General features: G+C 38.4%; 1 protein-coding gene across 1 annotated transcript in view; it reads left to right on the top strand.

Moving 5' to 3' along the window:
* The window catches only part of HHLA2 (HHLA2 member of B7 family), a 139,406-nt gene that overhangs the window by 16,784 nt on the left and 99,723 nt on the right, over positions 1 to 22,899 (top strand). Inside the window, exon 3 of the mRNA XM_059388138.1 lies at positions 6,216 to 6,259. The gene's annotated coding sequence lies outside the window, so the exon portion shown is untranslated. The remainder of the gene's footprint in view (positions 1 to 6,215; positions 6,260 to 22,899) is intronic.

The following is a 22,899-nucleotide window of genomic DNA, read 5'->3' as shown; positions in this document are numbered from 1 at the left end:
TAATGGTCTTGGGACTCTCTTTCTTGAAGATCAGTAGGATTAGTTTGTTATCTTTCTTGTATTCCCCCTGGGTTTTTGTAGTCAGGCTAGAATAGAAAAAAGGGGACTTCTTCCTCCATAGCCTCTCTGTCTCACTTTTGGAAGGCCTACTCAGAGAAAGAATATGTATGTGGAGATGAGGGATAATTCTTTAGCTTGGCTTTAGCATAAATTCTATGGGGCTGAAAGCTTAAAATAATCGTGAAAAGTACCATGAATCCAGAAAGTCTGATTAGGTAACTACATCCTAATTATAGATCAATTGTTAGAGTCACAGAAGAACAGAGCACCAATGTCTGACATCAGCGAAGACTACAAAGCTAATGAGAAAATTCTTCTAGTTTGGGAAAGTACCTGGCCTTATCCAAGTCTTAAGAGAACATAAATATTCAGTATACATCAGTAATACATGTATCTGGTGATACATATTTGTCATTGACCATTTCTGGTGATAAAGTCAAGGTAATTAACTGAGGATTCGTCCTTTCAGATGCCAAAGCTAACATTTGATGGGAGTCTTCTCAAATGTGTGGGGTTCATGATCCTGGTCTATTAAAAACTAGTTCAGTGAACAGCAGTTGGGCTGCTATATGCAGATGCCCATCCCTCAACCAATACAAACATCCTAATTGACTGTGCTTGGATGGAAGCTGTACATCCAAGTGTTTAAAATCTCTGCAGATAAATCTTACATGCAGCTCATAGTTATATCATCTTCCCAGCAAAGTTACTGCTTCTATCTTGCATCGTGTTTGCTATACATAAAAATTCAGAAATTACCTTCTTTCTTTTTCACAAAGTACCGCTTGTCAGATTAATGACCCTATTCTGTGACATTCTGCAATGCGAATTTTCCTTCCTTAGTTATCACTTTACTCCATCCATCTTGGACTTCCTCTTCCTATTAATAGTGTTCTGCCTTAGAGTAAAGATTTTTCTCCTTTATGAAGAAGAAATGAAAGTGGAATTAAGGAGTTCTGCCTCCTTTCACAGGATGATTTCTTTAAAAAGATCATATTCTTCAAGCGGGGTTGGGGGGGTGTATATCTAGTCTTTTTATGCTCTTCCTGTGAAAACCTAATTTTGGCTTATTTCCTGATGCACTCCCTTATTGTTTTTGGTTATACACCTGTTCCCTGAATCTATAATATGAGTTGTTGAATTTATGTACATGTTTCCCCTTTTTCTTTTCTCTGTTACCTCCCAAATGATTCAGGTGCTGGAGTTCAGTCCAAGCTTGCTATCAGCCCCAACCGTCTTTCACAATAATGGGCAGTGTGACATTTGAATGTTCTGACTGCTTTGAAATAAACCTTCCTAATGTCTGGCATACTTTTCAATGTGCTTGACATGCTTTTCTTTGGTTGTAATAGATTCTGGGGTGTTTTTGCTTTCTCCCAAAGTTTCCATTACTTCTGCTTCAAAGAGCATTAATTTATGGTGGTCAGAGTGAAATTAATTCAAGGAGAGCAATTGCTTTCTTCCAGAAAAATAACTTCTTAAAAATCCTGCTTCATTCTTTTCTGAGGGACTTGGCAGGCAAATCAAGAATTTTAGAGTGTATTCTTTTCCTTGATACCCCCTCCATAGACTAGTGAATATATCAATAGTCAACTTAGACAAACTTTTATGTAAGTAGAGTTTTTCTATTAGTTTCTGTAATAGAAAGAAATTGGATTTAACTAACATGTCCGGTGGTACATAGTTAATATTCCACTGTATATATGGGCTCTAATTAAAGCAACACTGAAAAAGATGTTTTAAGATATTTAATGACATGGAAAAATAGTCATGCAATCACAAAGTAGTTCTGAAAATTGTGTATAAACAGCATAATACCAGTATTCTAAAAATATATGCATATAAAAAAGATTAATCATCATGATAACAAAGTTATTCTGTAATCATGATGGTATTATCTGTGTTTCTTTTTTAAGTTTTCCAGTCTCTGAAATCGTATCCTACTTTAAAAATAAAGAAAAGTTATTTGACCATTTTAAAAAAATCACATATACAAGTTTGTTAATGGGTATTTGCCTGGTCGGGGCTCTATATCCCCTTTATACCTTGTTTTAGATCTGTTTCCGAATCACTTACCAAGTTTATTAATACCAGCGACAGAAGAAACAGTTGCTTGCTAGATAATTGCTCTGATTCTCTTTACTTCACAATAGCTAGCATCAGAGTACTTAATCTGTGGAAGGCACAGTACCAAGAGTGTGAAGTACGTGGTGTTTTATGTATCTAATTTAGATAATACCTCAATGGAGCCTTAGAAGAAATTGTATTTTATAGGTGAGAACACATAAACTCAAGCTGTCCAAGGTCACACCATTCATATGTAGCAAGCTATATTTGATCCAAGGTCTTTCATGACAAAGCCCCTAGTCTTTTCACTGCAAAGGGAACATCATCATTTCTTCCTCCATGGTGGTTGTGTACTAGCGCAGTCTCTAACAGAATTGTTTGAATATGCAATAAAAGTTCTCCTTGTCCTGGTTTTCAATTAGACTTTTTATTAATTAGACTTTATTTTGAGATAATTGTGGATTCCCATGTAGCTATAAGAAATAATGCAGAAAGATGCTTTGTAGCCTGTTCCTAGAACACTCCGTTGGTAACATCTTATGAAACTATGGTACAGTATCATCATCAGGATATTAACATTTGTACAGTCAAGACGCATCACCATAAAAATCCCTCATGTTGACCTTTTGTGGCCATATCCACATCTCTCCCCACCCCATTTAACCTCTGGCAGCTACTATACTGTTTTCCATTTATGTAAGGTGTCATTTAAAGAATGTTATATAAATAGAATCAAACAGTATGTAACCTTTTAGAATTGACTTTTTAAACTCAGCATAATTCTCTGGAGATTTAGCCTGGTTTTTGTATGTATCAATAGTTTCATTTCTTTTCTTTCTTTCTTTCTCCCCCCCCCCCTTTTTTTTTCTGAGTAGTAGTCTATGGTCTGGATGTACCACAGTTTAACCATTCATTCACCCATTAAAGGATGTCTGGGTCATTTCCCATTTTTGCCTATTACAAATAAAGCTGCTGTGAACATTACCGTGTAGGTTTTTGTGTGAATGTAAGTTTTCATTTCTCTGGGTAAATGTAAATGTTCAGAGGTACAATTACTGAGTAGTATGGTAATTGCATGTATATTTTAATTTATTTTTATTTTTTAAAAGATTTTATAGGTTTATTTGAGAGACAGAGAGCACAATAGGGTCAGGGAAGGACAGAGGGAGGGGGAGAAGCTGATTCTCCACTGGGCAGGGAGCCAAATATGGGGCTCCATCCCAGAACACTGAGATCATGATTCGAGCCAGAGGCAGAGGCTTAACCAGCTGAGCCACCCAGGTGCACCACATGTGTGTGTGTGTGTGTGTGTGTGTGTATTTAATTAACCTATAATGTATTATTTGCTTCAGGAGTACAGGTCTGTGAATCATCAGTCTTATATAATTCACAGCACTCACCATAGCACATACCCTCCCCAATGTCCATAACCCAGCCACCCTATCCCCCCCCTACCCCCAGCAACCCTCAGCTTGTTTCCTGAGAGTAAGAGTCTCTTATGGTTTTAAAAGAAACTGCCAAACCGTTTTTCCAGATCAGCTTTCCCATTTTACATTCCCATCAGCAATGTGTGGGTAATTCCGTTTTTCTATATCCCCATCAGTGTTTGATGTTGTCATTATTTTTTTTAGTTGTCATTATTTATTTAAAATTTTTGATTATAACAGATATGTCATTGCAGTTTTAATTTGCATTTCCCTAATGTCTAATGATGTTGAACATCCTTTCATGGGCTTACTTGCCATCTATATATCCTCTTGGATACAATGTTTCTTCATGTCTTTTGCCCATCTTCCTATTGAATTCTTTGCTTTTTCACAGTTGAGCTTTGAAAGTGTTTCAAGTATTCTAGATACTAGTCCTTTGCGAGATACATGGCTTACGAATATTTTCTTTCAGTTTGTGGTTTATTTTATTTTTCTATTCTCTTAACAGTGTTTTTTATTAAACAGAGTTTTAAGTTTTGATGAGGTCCATTTTACAAAGTTTTTGCTTTTATGGAGTATATTTTCAGAACTTTTTGCCTAGCCCTAGTTTCCAAAGATTTTGTCTTACTTTTCTTCTAAAAGTATCATAATTTTGTATTTTATATCTAAGTCCAGGCTCATCTTGGATACTTCCTTCCCAGTCCTAGAATCAACCATTTCTCCAAGGAGCCCTTGTTCCTTTTATTGGAGAATGGTATCAGAAACCAAGATCTAGGCACTAGGTATACTTTTTGCTCCTGGAGTGTCCTTGATTTTAGGTCCTCTCAGCCTACAGAGCAAGGGAATGTGTGTTATACTAAAGCAATAACTAAAATTTGCATATACATGCCTATAAATATTTTATAAAAAATTCTTTTTAGAGCAGAGCCAGGAGGAAGAGCGGGGTGGGGGGGGTGTGGGTGGTTGGGAGGGAGATAGAGAATCTTAAGCAGGCTCCACGCCCAGCACAGAGATCTATATGGGGCTCCATCTCACTATCCTGAGATCATGACCTGAGCCAAAGTCAAAAGTCGGACGCTTAACCAACTGAGCCACCGAGGCTCCCCTGTAAATACTTCTGTTGTAACCATCTGTATCTATATTATGTTAAACTTGAGTTTATACTGATGTCTCCAACTCTAATCTCTTACCATATAGATTATCTAGTGTCCTCCCTTTGCTTCTCTCTAAATTCCCCATGTTGAGATACTTGGCTCCCATCATCTGCCATCTAGCTACTTAACTGTTCAATTCCAGTATACCACATGAATAATGGTCTGATAATTAACCTGAACCTAAGTAGTAAACACTTCATCAACCAGAGTATAGTGCTTATGCTTTCTTTTTTTTTTTAATATAATTTTTTATTTTTTATAAACATATATTTTTATCCCCAGGGGTACAGGTCTGTGAATCACCAGGTTTACACACTTCACAGCACTCACCAAAACACATACCCTCCCCAATGTCCATAATACCACCCCTTTCTCCCAAACCCCCTCCCCCCAGCAACCCTCAGTTTGTTTTGTGAGATTAAGAGTCACTTATGGTTTGTCTCCCTCCCAATCCCATCTTCTTTCATTTATTCTTCTCGTACCCACTAAATGCCACTCATTACTTAGGTCAGCCCCTCTCCCTGGACTTTCCTTAGTAAGGTTGTTTCCTACATTTATAGTACAATTAGATTGTTTTGTCTCAATCTGCATTTCATCCTGAAATCCTCTAACCTCCTAAATAATTTTTTCAAGTTTTGCATACATCAAAGTTTAAAGTTTACTCTGTGCTATGAAAGTCTATGGGATTTTAACAAATGCATAATCTCGCGAATCCACAATTACCTACAGAATATATGCCTTAAAAATATCCCTTGTGCTTCACCTATTCCGCATTTCCTCTTCCCCTCTTCCCTGATAAACTCTGATCTTTCTATGGTCTCTATAGTTACATCTTTTCCAAAACGTCACATAATTGGTATCCTATAGTATTAATACACATTTAAGATTAATCCATGTATTTTCCTGGTTTGCTGGCTTATTCCTTTTTTTTTTTTTAATTCCTAATATTCTATTGTATGGATGTACCATAGCTTGTTTATCTATTCATTTATGGAGAAAATATCTTGGTTGTTTTCAGATTCTTATAACCATGAATAAAATCGCAACAAACGTTCAGGTATAGATTCTGGTGTGGACATAAATGGGTAAATATCGAGAAGTATGCCAAGAGTATGCTTGCTGGATTTTGTGGTAACACAATTGTGTATGTGGTAACACAATTGTATGGTAACTATGTTTAGTTGTGAAAGAAACTTCCAAACAGTCATCCAAAGTAACTGTATCTTTTTTCATCCCCATCTTCAATGAATGAGAGCAATTAGTCTTCTTTGTCTTCACCAGCAGCTAGTGTTGTTGGCATATTAATGGCATCTTCACCGACAATTAGTATTGTGTTTTTGTTTGTTTGTTTGTTTTTCGTTTTGGTCATTATGACAGACGTGTGGTAATCAACTATATTCTTAGAACTGGAAGACAGTTATTTTTCAGTGTAGAATAATTAATAAGAAACAATGATACTGTTTAAATAAAGACACTGATAAGCATTGATTTTGCCTCCTCTTCACAGTACGAGGATTGGCCTCACTGCAAGACCCAGGAGAACTCATCTTTGTAAGTGTTACCTTAAATCAGTGATTCCCAGTCCTATCACACCCAATGCTACCTTCTACCAAATGTTTGTAATGTCTTCTTTTCTATACCAAAGTGAAATTAAGCAGTAATAGAACCTAACTACATAGTTTAAAAAAAAAATCAATACATATGTTCTGTTACAGAAAAGAGAATTTTTTGAAATGAGTTATATATTTCAGATTGTAAACATATAACTATATTAAAAGACAGTGAAGTAGTAAGGTGTTAGTACCCTCCTGAATAATAAATTGAGTTCAGAAATCATTTTGTATAAGATGTATAGGGAAATTGAAGCAGTGGTATGGGTGGACACTAAAATCAAGCCTAGTATTACTCTTATGTATATAAAAAAGAGAGCTTTTTTGTATATAATGGAAAGGAAAAACCCCTGTTGAAGTAGGATTAACACACCAAGATAAATTACAGACTCTTGAGATGGAAACAACGGGGATTTAGGATTCTTGCGAATGAGCTCAGCATTACAAGCATGGTGTTAATTTCCTATATTATGACATAAGGTATGATAGTGACAAAGTGTCACATCTCCTATTTTGAAATCCCATTATATGTTGGGCATATGTTCAGTCTCAGCTAAAAAGGCCTGGGAGGCTATATTCTTTAATAAGCAATAGGCACTATGGAATAGATTGGAAAAAAGTCATAAAGTAAGAGGCTATAGAGAAATTGTGTGATGAACCATTAGGGACAGAACTGTAGTAAGAGCTGAAAGTAGGCAAGCACCAAAACAACTTCAGTGCTATTTTCACAACCTAACTTTTTATCCTTGTACTACAGAAAGTAATATAAGATGGTAAGCATGTGAAATTTTAAAAACATTTTTATAATGAAATATAGTGATATCCCAATGTGTTCTGCTCCTTTAATAATATTTGACATTAAGTGACTTAAAAGATCCTAAAGCGGTGATATATTTGCCATCTGCCTTGTCATTTTTGCAGTAACTGCCCTTCTATAACATGAAACCCTTTTTAACTGATAAACGTTTGAAAATGCTATACAACGTTGAGTAGCTAGAAAGTACGAAGTACTTACTTATTTATTCAATAGTTTTAAAATAGCCTTTACCCAATTTAAGCTTTTCTCTCTATAACATCTTTTCCTTAAATTATGTTGGCTTTTTGCATGAATTTATGTAAAAAATCTTTCAGCATCTCACTAATAAAGTTTCATTAGTTTATGCTTACAGTGGATTGGTGCCCTGGGATAGTAAAAATTTTTTCAGGAAGATAACTTCCTAAGTGGGATTGTCCTGTGTGTTTTAGGATAACTTATATCCCTGGCCCCAACCACTAAAGGCCTCAACCACCATGTCTCTGTGCCCAGTCATCACCCAAGCAAAAATGTTCCCATGTTTCCATGTTGTACCTTTGGCTACAGTACTTTCCTGGTTGAGAACATAACTTAAATCTATGGCTCCTCCTCTTTCATGGGGGTTTTATAGGTTTCAACCATTTGATCCTGTAGAGTGAAGCCTGGAGGCTCCAGGAAATCATTGGGAATGATTTCCTGATGGCCTGTGTTTGATGACATGCGGCTTTCAGAGCAGAATTTAAATGATAAATGTCAGATTTCGCAAAGGTGGGTCCCAAAAGTGCCCTCGAGGAATAAACTGCTTATGAGTCATTCCAACCTCAGGTCAGGAGTGAGTTTTGCTCTTATTTTGTTGTTTCTCAGTCTGCAAAACTGGGTTAGGAGGGGGTAACCAAAAAGAGGAGACTAATGTGACAGCATGTAGCATGGGCCGAGAGCTCTATTGCTACTTCCACATCAATCTTCAAACTCTTTTAGGTTGCACAGTTCTCATGGAATCTTTTCTCAACAGTGGAGGAAATTCTGATTTTGAGAAACAGTGTAACTTTTCCTATCTCTGTTGAAAAACAGAATCTGCCAAAAAGAGAAATAAGAAGCAAATTGCATGTTGGAAATAGAACAGATTGGAATATTAATGCTGTTGAGTAGGCAAGCAGACTCAGTCGGTGAGAGATATGCATGTTAGAAAGCCTTTTATAATGGTAGGTAACTTCAGTATAACCTGATCTAAGATCTTTTATCTAAGTGGTAAGAATATACCCTTAGAAATAGGAACAAAATACATCACCCAAGTCTTTAGGTTTCTCTTTGAGGTCTAGCTATGACTATGACTCCCCCCTAAATAATGGGGTCTGTGTTTCTGTAATAATTAAATGTAGCAAATGGAAAGGGAGAAGAAGGTCTCCTTAGCTCAAATTAACAATTCTCTGCAGGTGAAATGAGTTGCTTTCCAGGAGATGATGGACAGAAAAACCTCTGAGTGTTTATCTTGTCATCTTTGGCAGGCTCTACATTTGTATCCGTGAGTTTTGTGCTTCAGTTCTGGAGTCTTAAAGGCAGTCCGCCGGAAAATGGTTTGACTAGCTTGCGGGGGCCAACTGGTGCATTTTCAGGAGTTTTGCCATCTGTTCGTTAAATCACTGATAGTTTGAAATTAGCTCTGATGGGAATATTTACATCACAGAAATCGGCAAACCCTACGAATCAAGTCCCTAGTTCCTCCTTCCGGAACTGTTAAACATTTATCAGCATACTACTGTTGAAAGGTTACAGAATACTTCCACTGTGGTCACTGGCATTGACTTGTACTCAAGGAATCTTGGGTTTCTCAGGGTATCTTTCTATGGCTTAAAATCATTGGCCATGAGACAAATACTGAATAAAATCATTTGTTCCTTTGTATTAACCCACTTTTGGTTGGGATGAAAAGAGTAACTAAGTTACTTATTTTGGGGGAGCTCTCTAGTGCAGATGGTCCTGTTAATCAGTTTGTGGCTCATTATCATTAAGGCTTTTATTATTTCCATTTATCCTTATTCTTCACTCCTGTTGCCCTCTGCTGTCACTGGCAAACATGTTAATCTATATAATGTTTATACTTTTATATATGCTCTTATAAAATGTATACTGTTGTGCATATATATATATATATATATATATATATAAACTTACAGAAATGGTTTATCTCAGCCTATTTTATTCTATTTCATGTTTTTACATCCAGAACTAGCATTAAGGATTTTTTTTTTCATTATTTATTTGACAGACAGAGATCACAAGCAGGCAGAGAGGCAGGCAGAGAGAGAGAGGAGGAAGCAGGCTCCCCACCAAGCAGAGAGCCCAATGTGGGGCTCAACCCCAGGACCCTAGGACCATGACCTGAGCCGAAGGCAGAGGCTCTAACCCACCAAGCCACCCAGGCGCCCCAGCGTTAAGGATTCTTAATTTGACAGTGTTATGACTAACTGTCCCCATCAACCATTCTTGAGGATTTACTCATTCTCACATTCTTGCCAACACTTTACAACTTCCTAGCTTTCTATTTCCAGGCTAATAGGTATAAAATGATATCTTCTCTTCATTTACATTTCTTTGATTACTGTTGAGTTAAGCATCTTGTTACATACTTGCTAGCCCTTTGGGTTTTCTTTTATGTAAATAGCCTGTGGATATGTACCTTGCACAACTTTTTTTTTCCCCATGGAGTTCCCACCTCTCTAGGGGACATTCTGGGTATTAATTTCTGATCAGTTTTAGACCCTGCAAGTATCTTTGGAGGAACAGATTTAATTACCCCTAATGTCGAGGCCCTAAAACTAAATGCCCATAATTTTAATCTTGTTTGGTGGTAGTGCACCAAGAAGAAAACTGTGCGCATTACCTTGTCTTCTCACTCCCCTCTTGGTTCTTTTATAAGTTAAGATAGATTATATTATGTTGCAGTACCAAATATTTCCCACATCTTTGTGGCTTAAAACAGACAGTATGCCTGGTGAGAAATGAATATGTCAACTGTGGATCAGCAGAGTGGTTCTGCATGTCACAGTCACTCAGGGACTGATGGATCAGCTAGCAGCTCAAGCACTGCTGGTTGCTAAGGCAAAGGGAAAGAGAATTCTGGAGGCTGTATCATCAGCAATTGTACACTTGGTCTGGAAATAACACCTGTTGTTCACAACTCATTGGTCAGAGTAGTCAAGTGGCCTTCTCCATTACTAAGAGGACCAGGAAATACGATCCTGCCATTTTACCAGAAAGAAAAGAGATGCAAATCGTCAACAAAAATCACTAATATCTCCCCTACTGGCTGAAACCACTTTAGAAAAGTAAAGGTGGAAGGAAATTAAGATGGACACACTAGTGTTTCAGTAAGGTAGGGACAAATTTTTCTCTTATTCTTGAAATCTTCTCCACTTTCACTTTTTCTGTAGAATCCTTTGTTCCAGGAAGTCAGTATTGATGTCTCACTGACTTCAGTGTGTACTTGGTGCCAGTGCTTGATCATCTTTTTTTTTTTTTTTTTTTTTTTTTAAATTCATTTGAGAGAGAGAGAGAGTCAGAGAATGAGAGAGAGAGCACAAGCAGTGGGGAGGGTCGGGGAAGTAACTCCACCGAGCAGGGACCTCAATGTGGGACTCAGTCCTGGGACTGACCTGAGCCGAAGGGAATTGCCTAACCAACTGAGTCATCCAGACACCCCAGTGCTTGGCCATCTTGAGATCACCTTGAAGACATGACGGTGATTGTGGCAGCATGTATCGGATTCCTACTGAAACCACCCAGATCCTGTATTTTTCTGTAAAGCTCCTCAGCTTTCTACCCCAGGCAGGAACACAGTTTTGAAGACATAGCCTCCTTTGTCTGGCAAGTAATAAAACTGTCATTTCTCTCTATCCTCACACTCTGTCTTGGTGTTATATTTTGGCTCTGGAGCACAGAGGTCAGTTTTTTACAATATGGCAACCAAATATGCTGGTCACCATGTTCTTTCATGCAGCCAAAACACATTTGACCTTTCTTGAGAGATAGAACTCAAAAGTCACTTCCAGTCAGTGTATCAAACTCAAGCCCAGCATCTCAGAGTGATAAATAGAATTTCTTACATCAAATCCAGGTATGGTTCTCCATTATCTGGAAACCTATGAAATAAGATGACAAGTTACTTGTTTTTCACAAACTGATATACATTGGTGGAATAAGAAAAGAATAACTCAAACCAACAGTCCTTTTCAGACTAGGAAAAGAATGGGACACTTGGGAGTCACTGGCAATTTTAAAATCACCTGGGGACTATGTTGTGAGGGTCCTTTATGCTGTGGATGGAGGCTGTTACTAATCAGGGCTCCATTCTGTTTCCTGGGAGTGACTCCCAAGTCCATTGTTTTCCAGGGCCCTTAGCTTAGCCTTGGGGAGTTTCTCCCTTCCCTGTTATCTTCCTTGGTTATCTTTGAGGAGGGATTTGAGAATATATTCTTCTTACAGGTTGAAAAGCTTTCTTAGGTGGTCTTTAGAGACTAAGGGTCACTTTAAATTTCAAATAATCAATTTAAGTTTCAAATTTTGGTTTAGTCTTGTGGGTCTTTGAACTGCAGCTACAAATGTAACTGTAACTACAACCACAAATACAAATGTAATTTGGTTTCTCATATATTTGATTCCAGTCAGCAACATGTACCAGTAGACTTGTCCACAATTATTTTCAGTTCAATCAAGGGCACAGTTTGAACCTGGAAGGATTTGGTGGGAGAATCATACATAGCCTTTCTCTCTTCTCTTCAAGCCATTTTGTCCTCTTAAAGTGCTGTTGTGGATGCTATAAACTTGGCTAGATCTCTGTTCTAACATAGCTGGAACCATTCGGAAGTTTTACATTTCAGGCATGCCTTTGACTTGGTTCTATTAGGTTGAATTCTAATAAGCCTTTTTTGCTCAGAAGATTTCTCATTTTTATCTTTTACCAATTGGGTATGAGAAGCAGTGTCCCTCCTAATCCTGCAAGGCCTGGACTTTGGGGATCCTCTCTGTTTCCTTTCATTCTTGAAGTTTGCAAACCAGCCAACAATTTCCTGAGTTAATCCACTTTTTTGTTTGTTGACAAATATAGCCAATGGTAATTAAAGTTTTCTTTTCCATCCTCTTTCCTTAGAGATGCAAGTTTATCAAGCACTTAAACTATATACCTTCCAAAGTGTCCCACGCGACAATTTTGCCAAATGCTTCACCACTGTATAACGTGGATCGCTGTTTTTCTAGCCTCCAGAGTTTATTTTCTTGCTATCTAACTCCTAGGCCAGTGCCATATAATTTGATATTTTTGTGATGCCCCCCTTTTCTAAGTATGTGTTTGTATAATGATCCAGGTGTTCTTTCCAAGATGGGTGATCAACGTAGCAGGTAACCAGGAGGTCCTGCTGCTTACTGGGATACCTTTCTCTGTTTTACTGAGTTAAAGAAGACAATTGATTTATTTGCTATTAAGATCCAGCATTTCCAAGTTAGTTACCAAAGATAACATGTTAAAGTAACACTAAATGAATATCAAAATCTAAATCATCAGTATCTAAAACTAATGTATCCAATGTCTCTTTCCCCCTTGTTGCAATGATAGCAGTCTTGAGGATACTTCTCATCTGGTTTGCCTCTTTTCCTGATCCTTTCACACAGATATAAAGAATAAATAACTTGGTAATACTTGTCTTTTGTCAAAATATGCTTGCATAATTGGAAATTTTCAAGGAATTGAAAAATATTGAGGCTACTCAGGCTCCAGCTTCATGGGTTTGTCCTTTCAAAGACCATCTGGTAATTTCAAATGCTACAATCTCAGAGTACAGATTTTTGGGAGATGGAGAAAAGAATGATGCTCCTCGACCATGGGGGTTGGGATAACAGATTCTTCCATAAGGCTGAGGGAACTGATGCCTGCTTCATGTTTAGAGTTTAACTAATAGGTCTCAGATTCATCCAACACTACCAGGGCAAAAGAGGTGGCTGGAGATGGCAGACATCTAGATAGGCTAGAGAAAGCCAAGATGACCCTGAATTAACCACAGCACTGGGCTTGGCATCAAGAAGACTCAAATTCTCCATGAACCAGGCGGTCAACATCTGATCATTGAGTATCAGAGTGCTAACTCCATAAGATTTGCAGATACAGGAAAGTGACAGCATCAAAGAGAAACTAAGATCTGTGTATAGAGCTGGCATTGGCAAAATTTTCTTCTAAAGTGCCAGATAGTAAACATTTTAAAATTTTCAGGCCATGTGTAATCTCTGTCCCATGTTCTTTTCCCTTTTTTCCTCTTCCTCCCCTTCTTCTTCCTTCTCCTTTTCCTCCTTTTTTTCTTTTCCTACTTCTCCCCCCTTTTTTAACAACTCTTTAAAAATATAAGAATTATTTTTCATTCCTGAATTATACAAAATCAGGATAAAGACACTGTATTTGGCCCAAGGGCTGCAGTTTGCCAATCTCTGGTGTAGAGGAATTAGGCAAAAATCTCTGTAGGATCGTGGATACTGGGAAGCTCCAGGGGAGATGAGGGTGCATTTGCAGGAACAAGTGATGCCATGTGATAAAGTCCTTATTGGTCAATGTTTATGCTAAAATACCAAATCCTGAGGTACCAGCAGCTATGCATAGAAAGATAGGAATATGCCCTACCCCCTTCCTAGCTGAGTGGACATAATTTCCGAGCAAGGATAAGAAAGAAGCCTGAAAAAGGATCTTTCAATAAAAATGTAATTAAATGATTTTGAACTTGGCTGGAAATAATCATTGAATTGGACGACTCTTTCTATTGCTGAGCAGAAGTGGGGCTTTGGAGCTAGGATGAAATTGGTTATAGAGTTTCAATTATGTTCTTTCCATTTTTACTTTCAAATCTACACCTGGTTTACAAAGATATTTGAACAATTAGCAGTGAATTAGAGACAATTAAATATGTCTGTCTGCCATTCTCATGTTTAGTGGTTGAGTTTGTATACTGTACATTCCAGACCTCTTTTCATCTGTGAATACAGCTTTTGTACACTTTTCTCTCTGTGTATATCCATACCTTTGATAAAGATAAAGTTCTTTATCTTGGAATCTCCGATTACTTTTAGCCACTTTGTAGAAAGGTAAAATGTAATTTTTAAGAAGCTTATTTCTTTAAGAAGTTTTCTAGACTTTGAAAATTGCATACTTTTTAAACTAACTCTGGCAACACCAAATCCACCAAAAGATACAGGATCAAAGTTTACTTGATTAAAAAAAAAAATTAACACTATCTAGGCTACAAGAAAAAAAACTGAGAATATTATTCTAATTATTGGAGACACTAATGTTTTAAAATGTATTGAAAGTTCAATTATAAAAATAAATTTCAAAATGACCCCTACAGTGGTTCTTTTTGATTCCTAATTGGAAGATCTACAGGACAAACAAAGAAGTCTTCAGATCTTGAGCTGATATCTAAAAAGGGTTGTTTGGTTCTCTTAATGTCTTAGATTTTTTACCCTAAGAAGTAGTAGTAATCATCTCACCTTTGGGGCAATTAAACTCTTCATCAGTTGTGCTGTAATCCCAGGAAAAGGCCTCTAATGGTTTTGAGAAAATCTAGTCCATGTGCCTTTGGTCTTTACATCTCACCTTTTGAATTTCTTTCATTCTACTGAAGGCACATGTCAGAATAGAGTTGGACAGGGTTTGAGTCAGGCTAGTATATGGTGGTATAAACCAGGTTAGGTCTCATGGAATCCCCAGAGCCAAGGCAGACAGGAACTCCAGGGCTGATGTTTGACTTTCAAGAGAGTATGTTTACACCAACTTCTTGATGACTTGATGCTTTTGCTGTCTTTGATTCTGAGGCAGCTCAGGTCCCCTTGCTCAGTTCTCTCTTACCTTTGTAGTACCTTCAAAACTGGACATAAAGAAATTTAAGGAGATTAGATTTGCCTTTTATCTCTTAGTTTAATGTCCAGCAAGACTATATTCCTGGAATGATGTTGGAGTCTTCAGAAAGATTTGAGTCAGCCATTTCGCAGAGGTGAGTTATTGTCTTAGCAGGATTTCCATCTATTGAAGGTGCATCTGGGAACAATTTTGTCCTGGTATGTCCCCATTCTATCCAGTTATACTTTGTTTGCCCAATTCTTGGGCAATGGAGAGTATGGCAATTAATGGCTCTGGAAATCTTGTTCAGATGATTTGGGGCTGAAATGTCTACTTTATTCCATTGTCTCCTTTTGCTGAGGATCTTGAATCAGCAATTGATCTGCAATTGAATGTTATTTTAAGGTCTCTCATGGTTGCAACTTCCTAATTCTGTTAAGAATTTTTTCACTTTTCCAGATGCTTGGTGATTAATAAGGACAATGATGTTTCTAAGTAAAGGATAAAGACTTTCATAAACCATGAATAATTGTTCTTGCAAAATCTCTTTCTCTATCAGTGGGTAGAATAGGTATGTTAGGATTGTCTAGGTAGAAATCATGAAGTCTTAGAGCTTCTCTTTTTAAATTGGGCCATTGTTATTGCTAGAGCTTCATCCCTTCCAGAGAATAAACATTCTTTTACTACTATATATTCACTGTCTAGGCAGCCAATTTTATAAAATTTATTTCGAGATGCTCAACTAATCCTGTCATTCGAATTTGGGTGTGTGTCACCTGTATAGTTTTTTCAATATTGTGTTAATTATAGTGAAGCATGCACTGGGCATATCCTCTCTTATTCTAGAGAAGTTTTCCTATTACTATTTAACATCAGAGGCAATTTACTTCCATTGGAATGCACTATATCATGGAGGATTTTAACAAGGTCCATTTGAAGTCTGATAACAGTACATATCTTACCTGGATCTGACAGATCTTATCCTCATAAATTTTAAAATTCGGTGATTTCCATTTTTTCTGCAGAATTTGGGGTCAAATTTTATGCTCATATTTATGTACTCTTTGAACTTCTTCATGGATTCGTCCTTTCTGTTTTTTAAGGGGGTGTTTTTATTGGAACAGTCTGTTTAGCAGGGTGATCTGCAGTCTCCCTTACTGGAGGCCTCTATCTCGATGACAACAACTTTCTTGGGTAGAAAACCTTTGTGTTTCTATAGCATTTCAAAATCATGAGCTACTAAACTACTAATGAACTATTTCAAAAGCATATCAGTGATCAGTGTGTGTGTATATTTTGTTTATTGGCCACTTAACATGCCTTTTATATAACCACAAGTTCAACCACTTTAACTGATTTGGCTTCCATTAAGGGATGGGTTCTGGAAGAGAATCTAGAGTAATTATTGCACGTCTATCCTTGCATTACTACTTTTCACTTTTAAGATAAAATCCATCAATAATAAGGAAGTCAGAATCTGGAATAAACATGTCCAAAAGATTTTCTCTAGGATGGATACTTTGTAAAGTACAGAAAAATAACCATGAGGTTCTTTTTCTTTCATTAGGTCAGGTTAATCATGTTGCTGGATTAAGAATGTTAAATCAGTAGATAGGAACACGAAGAGGAGGAAATAACCATATTTGATAATTAGTGCAGCCTCAACAGAAAATGCTGGATGTTTTCAGTTAACCATAGGGACCATACTGCATGTGGTACCTCAGATTTGTAGGTGATTTTGTTAGTCTGGGACATTTGAAAACAGATGTCAAGAAGAAATTAGAAGTATAAGAGCTTTATTGGAAGAAGTGATATGTGAAATATATAAGTGAGAGGGACTGGGGAATAGTCAGGTCTATGAAGCAGGGCCATTACTTGTGAAAGAAGAGAAGGAAGGAGAATTCAGAATGAAGCACCTCAAACTGAGGTAAATGTCAGAGAAAGTCATTTGCTTAGGCCAAGGGGGTGCTCTAGAGCAGACTGCCCTTTAAGGAAATTCCATGTTGGGACAAACGACCAGGACCTTATACCAGGGTGACTGCAGTCTGCCTGGAGAGGTTGTGTTCTTGACTTGAACACTGTGGCAGATCTCAAAAGCATAGTCCTTGGAGGCTGTCAGCTAACTGCAGTCCTTGTGGCAAGTTTTCTCTTTTTAGGAGGTTCTAGTGAAACATTATACTGCTATTGCAGTCTTTTCTTGCTGTCTGCAGATCCACTGAACACAGTGGAAGCAGCTTCTCCAGAGTTACTTTACACTTCTCTACTGAGTAGGGAGGTTAGTTAAGAATAACCACAACTTTGCCATAGGAGTTGGTCTTGGCGCAATAACTGACATGATGTGTACTAGCTGGCAGAGGACCAGATTGTTAACTGTCCCTAAGGCAAAATTGTAAAGAAATTTTGTCTTTACAAAATGCAAATATGAATGCAAGTTTTCTGATTTTCATTCTGACTGGGACAAAAAAGAAAGCATTGTTAAATCTATGGTTGTATACCATGTACCTCAGGCCTTATTAATCTGCTAGGAATGTTACCACATCTAGCACAGTGACTGTGACACTAGTTGGTTGAGTTTGCAGTAGTGTTGTATAGTCTATGGTCTATAGTAATTCACTAGGGTCCGCTCAGTTTCTCTAGGGAAGGGACCACCAGTCTTGTATCCCTTTTTGGAATAAGATATTGTTTTATATTTACCATCATACGTGGGTGTGGATATTTCAGAGACTTCCACTTGGCCTTCCCCTCTATGACAGTTCTTATCAATAGGACAAAGACCCAATATGAAGGTTATGCCAACTAAGCAAGTTATGTCAACCCCGACTATACATTTGAGACTAGGGAAATGATGACCACATGCAGAACAGATATAGAACAAATTGCATGAGTGTACTCTAAGTCAATGGAATCTACTTATTACCTGGACTTTGTGTACCCCCCTTTAGCAGTGGAGACTTTAGTCAGTTCTGAGGGTATCAATATCAATGAAGAACCCATGTCCAAAAGTCCTTGAAATGTCTGGGTGTTCCCCTTTCCCATATATTAAAGTAAATGGCCATCAATCTTATTGGGAAAGGACTAGTGGAACCATTAGTAGATATCTACCATGGTTTTGCAAAGTTCTTCTTCCTGAGGACCCAGTCACCTCGTCAATCAACGAGTTCCAGATCTTAAAACTATTCAGGACCAGGAACTGAGCAAAACAATGTGACTTTAAAATGAGATGGCCACCTTCTGCCACCTGCCTTTATTCTTGACTGCTTTTGGGTACAGTAGCGCCATCATTAATTGCCAGTCTATCTTGTCTGTAGACACACTGTAATTCCTTGCAGGCTAAATTCACTTAGCTGCCCTTCCAAACTTGCTGGTTGTTAAGTTAACTGTGCCCCCCTAGTTTGTGGTATTTAAGCACTCCCATCTCTTTTCCTATTATTCCCCATTAACCTCATTGGTATTAATGAACCAAATCTTGAGACCAGCTTTTCTATTCATAGCTCTGACTGGAGAGGAAAGCAAACAATTTTTAGAGATGCTGGCAAAGTTCTCTCCAGCACATTCCTAAGGGCCTTATTGAATAGTGGTGCATTCTGGGCCCTCCTATGGAACATAATCCTGTGGTGTGTATTCTGGCCTCATATTTTGGCCAGGAAGCCTACTTCCCTGAGCTTTTTAATCCTTTTTCCACTGTCTGTCTCAGCATTTCAGGCCTTTTTACTTGGCACGGAGTGGACCAGCACTTTCCTACTTTCCCAGAACCATCCATGCTCACTGTAACTGAAGGATCCTTGCTATACCCCATTAAGAGGACCAAAGTAAATAAACTTCTCAGTTAGCCAGTCTGGCATTCTTGGTCAGACTCTCAAAATCTATTACAATGGTGCACCCCCTTGTTCTTTTTTTTTTTTTTTTAATTTTTTTTTTTAGTTTGTTTCTTTACAACGTAGCAGAATTCATTGTTTATGCACCACACCCAGTGCTCCATGCAATACCTGCCCTCTCTAATACCCACTACCAGGATCCCCCAACCTCCCACCCTCTGCCCCTTCAAACCCTCAGATTGTTTTTCAGAGTCCATAGTCTCTCATGGTTCATCTCCCCTTCCAATTTCCCTCAACTTCCTTCTCCTCTCCATCTCCCCATGTCCTCCATGTTATTTGTTATGCTCCACAAATAAGTGAAACCATATGATAATTGACTCTCTCTGCTTGACTTATTTGACTCAGCATAATCTCTTTCAGTCCCGTCCATGTTGATACAAAAGTTGGGTATTTATCCTTTCTGATGGAGGCATAATACTCCATAGTGTATATGGACCATATCTTCCTTATCCATTCGTCCACTGAAGGGCATCTTGGTTCTTTCCACAGTTTGGTGACCGTGGCCATTGCTGCTATAAACCTTGGGGTACAGATGGCCCTTCTTTTCACTACATCTGTCTCTTTGGGATAAATGCCCAGTAGTGCAATTGCAGGGTCATAGGGAAGCTCTATTTTCAATTTCTTAAGGAATCTCCACACTGTTCTCCAAAGTGGCTACACCAACTTGCATTCCTACCAACAGTGTAAGAGGGTTCCTCTTTCTCCACATCCTCTCCAACACACATTGTTTCCTGTCTTGCTAATTTTGGCCATTCTAACTGGTGTAAGGCGGTATCTCAATGTGGTTTTAATTTGAATAATAAACATTGTTAAGATGTCTGTACTGCCTAGAGCAATCTATACTTTTAATGCCATTCGGATCAGAATTCCACTGGTATTTCTCAAAGAGCTGGAGCAAATAATCCTAAAATTTGTACGGAATCAGAAGAGACCCCAAATTGCTAAGGAAATGTTGAAGAAGAAAAACAAAACTGGGGGCATCGCATTACCTGATTTCAAGCTTTACTACAAAGCTGTGATCACCAAGACAGCATGGTACTGGCATAAAAACAGACACATAGACCAGTGGAGTAGAGTAGAGAGCCCAGATATGGATCTTGACTCTATGGTCAAATAATCTTTGACAAAGCAGGCAAAAATATCCAGTGGAAAAAAAACAGTCTCTTCAATAAATGGTGTTGGGAAAATTGGACTGCTATATGTAGAAGAATGAAACTCGACCATTCTCTTATACCATACACAAAGATAAACTCGAAATGAATAAAAGACCTCAACATGAGACAGGAATCCATTAGAATCCTAGAGGAGAACATAGGCAGTAAGCTCTTCGATATCAGCCACAGAAACTTCTTTCAAGATATGTCTCCAAAGGCAAAGGAAACAAAAATGAACGAAATGAGGGAAATGAGTGAAAATGAACTTTTGGGACTTCATCAAGATCAAAAGCTTCTACACAGCAAAGCAAACAGTCAACAAAACAAGAGGCAACCCACAGAATGGGAGAAGATATTTGCAAATGACAGTACAGACAAAAGGTTGATATCCAGGATCTATAAAGAACTTCTCAAACTCAACACACACAAAACAGATAATCATGTCAAAAAATGGGCAGAAGACATGATCAGACATTTCTCCAATGAAGACATACAAATGGCTATCAGACACATGAAAAAAATGTTCATCATCACTAGCTATCAGGGAGATTCAAATGAAAACCCCTTGTTCTTCTTAATACAAGTTTAGGTAATTCTTGTAGTTCCTTTGGGGTCTAATGTTTACCCTGTCTTAACAAAACTGGCATAACCCCAGATGGCATATGCTGGCATTTAACCCTAGTTATCATTCTTAAAACCAGGGCTATATGGGCCAAGGGCAGGTAGCCTGAAGATGGGCTACTTTGGCATGAGCATTATTTTAAGTTGAAGGCAATAAAAACCCACCAGATTCAGGAAAAGCTCTTTGCTTTCACCCCACCCTCCCAACTGCTTGCCTATACCTGGAAAAGAGCTATTATCAGACATTCACTTTACTAAGAAACTTACTTGTTTTCCAAACATCACCTTTCTCCTTCCTGCCCCTTTGTATCCTCAGACTCTACACCCTCCTTAGCTCCCATGTCCCGTTGCTTCACTATCCTTGGAATTTCCAGATCTGTGTGGATTCCCCATATGTATGCCACTAAATTCAATTTTCCCTTGTTAATATGTCTCATGTCCATTTGATTCTTATTGCCCCTACAAAGACCTCGAAGAGTATAGAAAATTCTTCCTCCCAGCAAGACCAAATGGAGGCATTTCTTGAGGTGAGCACTGGATGCTTTGTGAGGAAGAAACCTTCTCAGTGTCTTGCCTTGATGTATGAAGTCAATGTTAGACTTCAAAAGGGAGGATGGGGGCATCTAACTTGTTTCTAGGCTCTGCTTCAGGGCATCCACAGAGACACTGTCCTCAGGGATGTTTTCCCAATATGGCTTATCCTAAAGTAGTCGACCCTATGTGGGATGAGATTTCAATGACCTTTGAACCCTCCTAACCTTAATTGTCAGATTAGGTGTTTGCTTCTCAATTGTATCTGCTCTCCTTCGGAGGAATATAAGGGCCTCTTTGTAAACTACTAAACAGGCCCTCTGGTTCTCACACTTAGTTTTGAAGTTTTTAACTGCCCTACGGTGTATCAGTTTCCCTCTGTAGTTCATCAATTAAACAGCTATAACCAGACAATTCTACTTTCCTTGAATGTACTGTTAGCCTTATTATCTTATAAATGGTGAATAATCCCACTGGCAAGTGTATTCATCCACTGAGATGTTTTTCTTGTCCTAACTAGTGACATTTTTAGCAGTTGGGCTTCCTTTCGCCTTGCCTCACACACCACTTAGAAAGAAGTCTTATCACTCAGCTGTTCAGGGAAGCGCTTCCTGAACCCCATTTCACCACCTGCTTTCTTGGGCCACTCCTGATACCAGTTGTGTCAGGCTATGTCTCCCAGGGAATAGTTTCTCACAGCATTCCAACGGGTCTTAAGGGTTAACTCGTTTCAAGCTTATGAACTCTTTGCTTACTGACCTAAGTTCTTTCATCTGTGCAGAGCTGACTGACTTTCCTTGATACTAACAGACCACTGATCTCAAGGAATAAAGGACCACTTTCCCAGAAGATAAGGACCGATTACACTTGAAAACAGCTGCCACAGATGCTTGCAACTCTGTTCAGGGTCATGGACATAGGTCTAACTGCCTGAGCACCTGCTGCTCTTACACTCAGCTCCCTCACCCTTTCCCCATGCCTTTCCCTTTAAAATCCTTTGGATTTGCCAGCATGGAGAAGATGGTCTTTGAGATGTTAGTCTACCATCTTTCCAGGTGACTGAATTTCTGAATAAAGCAACCTTTCCTTTCCCACCTCACTTGTCTTCCAAGTATAGATTTTCAAGTGGCAAATAGCCAAATCTAAGTTTGGAAATAGTTCTGTGTCCTGTAATATCACCAAGACAGACATAGAAATATATTAATTTTATTGCTGGTAATGGCTATGAGACATAAAGGAGAAAGTAAGCAGGAATAGGGAAAGCCTTCAGACTAAGTGTCAGACCTGAATTGTAGTCTGAAGCCTTGCCCTGTTCCTGCTTACTTTCTCCTTTACATTGTAGGGATTGATGGGAATAGCATGCAGCTGAGGTGCAGCTTTGTGAGTCTCCAGGAGCCTGACAGAGAGCTCCAGAGCGAAGATCGCCCATCACAGGAGGCTTGCACTGCACAAAACAACCACACTCCCCTATCTCTCTTCCTCTGTGCCATTGGCTAGGAGATGTCTGGGAAGGACTGTCTTTGGCTCAAATAACAGCAGATCCTGAAGAGACTTCAAGTACTGGTTGTCAGTGACCTGCAACCACCATTACAGGTTATCACTTAAAGGGAGATCTGAGCAATGCACTTTTATACTCTCCTGCTGCCAAATTAGATATGGACTAGAAGGTAGGCATTACTTTTTATGATTTAGACTCTTTACCTGGGATCATTTCCCTTCTGCTTGAATAACATT

Source organism: Mustela nigripes, chromosome 2 (genome assembly GCF_022355385.1).
Source record: "Mustela nigripes isolate SB6536 chromosome 2, MUSNIG.SB6536, whole genome shotgun sequence".
Taxonomy (NCBI): domain Eukaryota; kingdom Metazoa; phylum Chordata; class Mammalia; order Carnivora; family Mustelidae; genus Mustela; species Mustela nigripes.
Note: the sequence above shows the minus strand (reverse complement) of the source record. Positions and strands in the feature narration are given on the sequence as shown.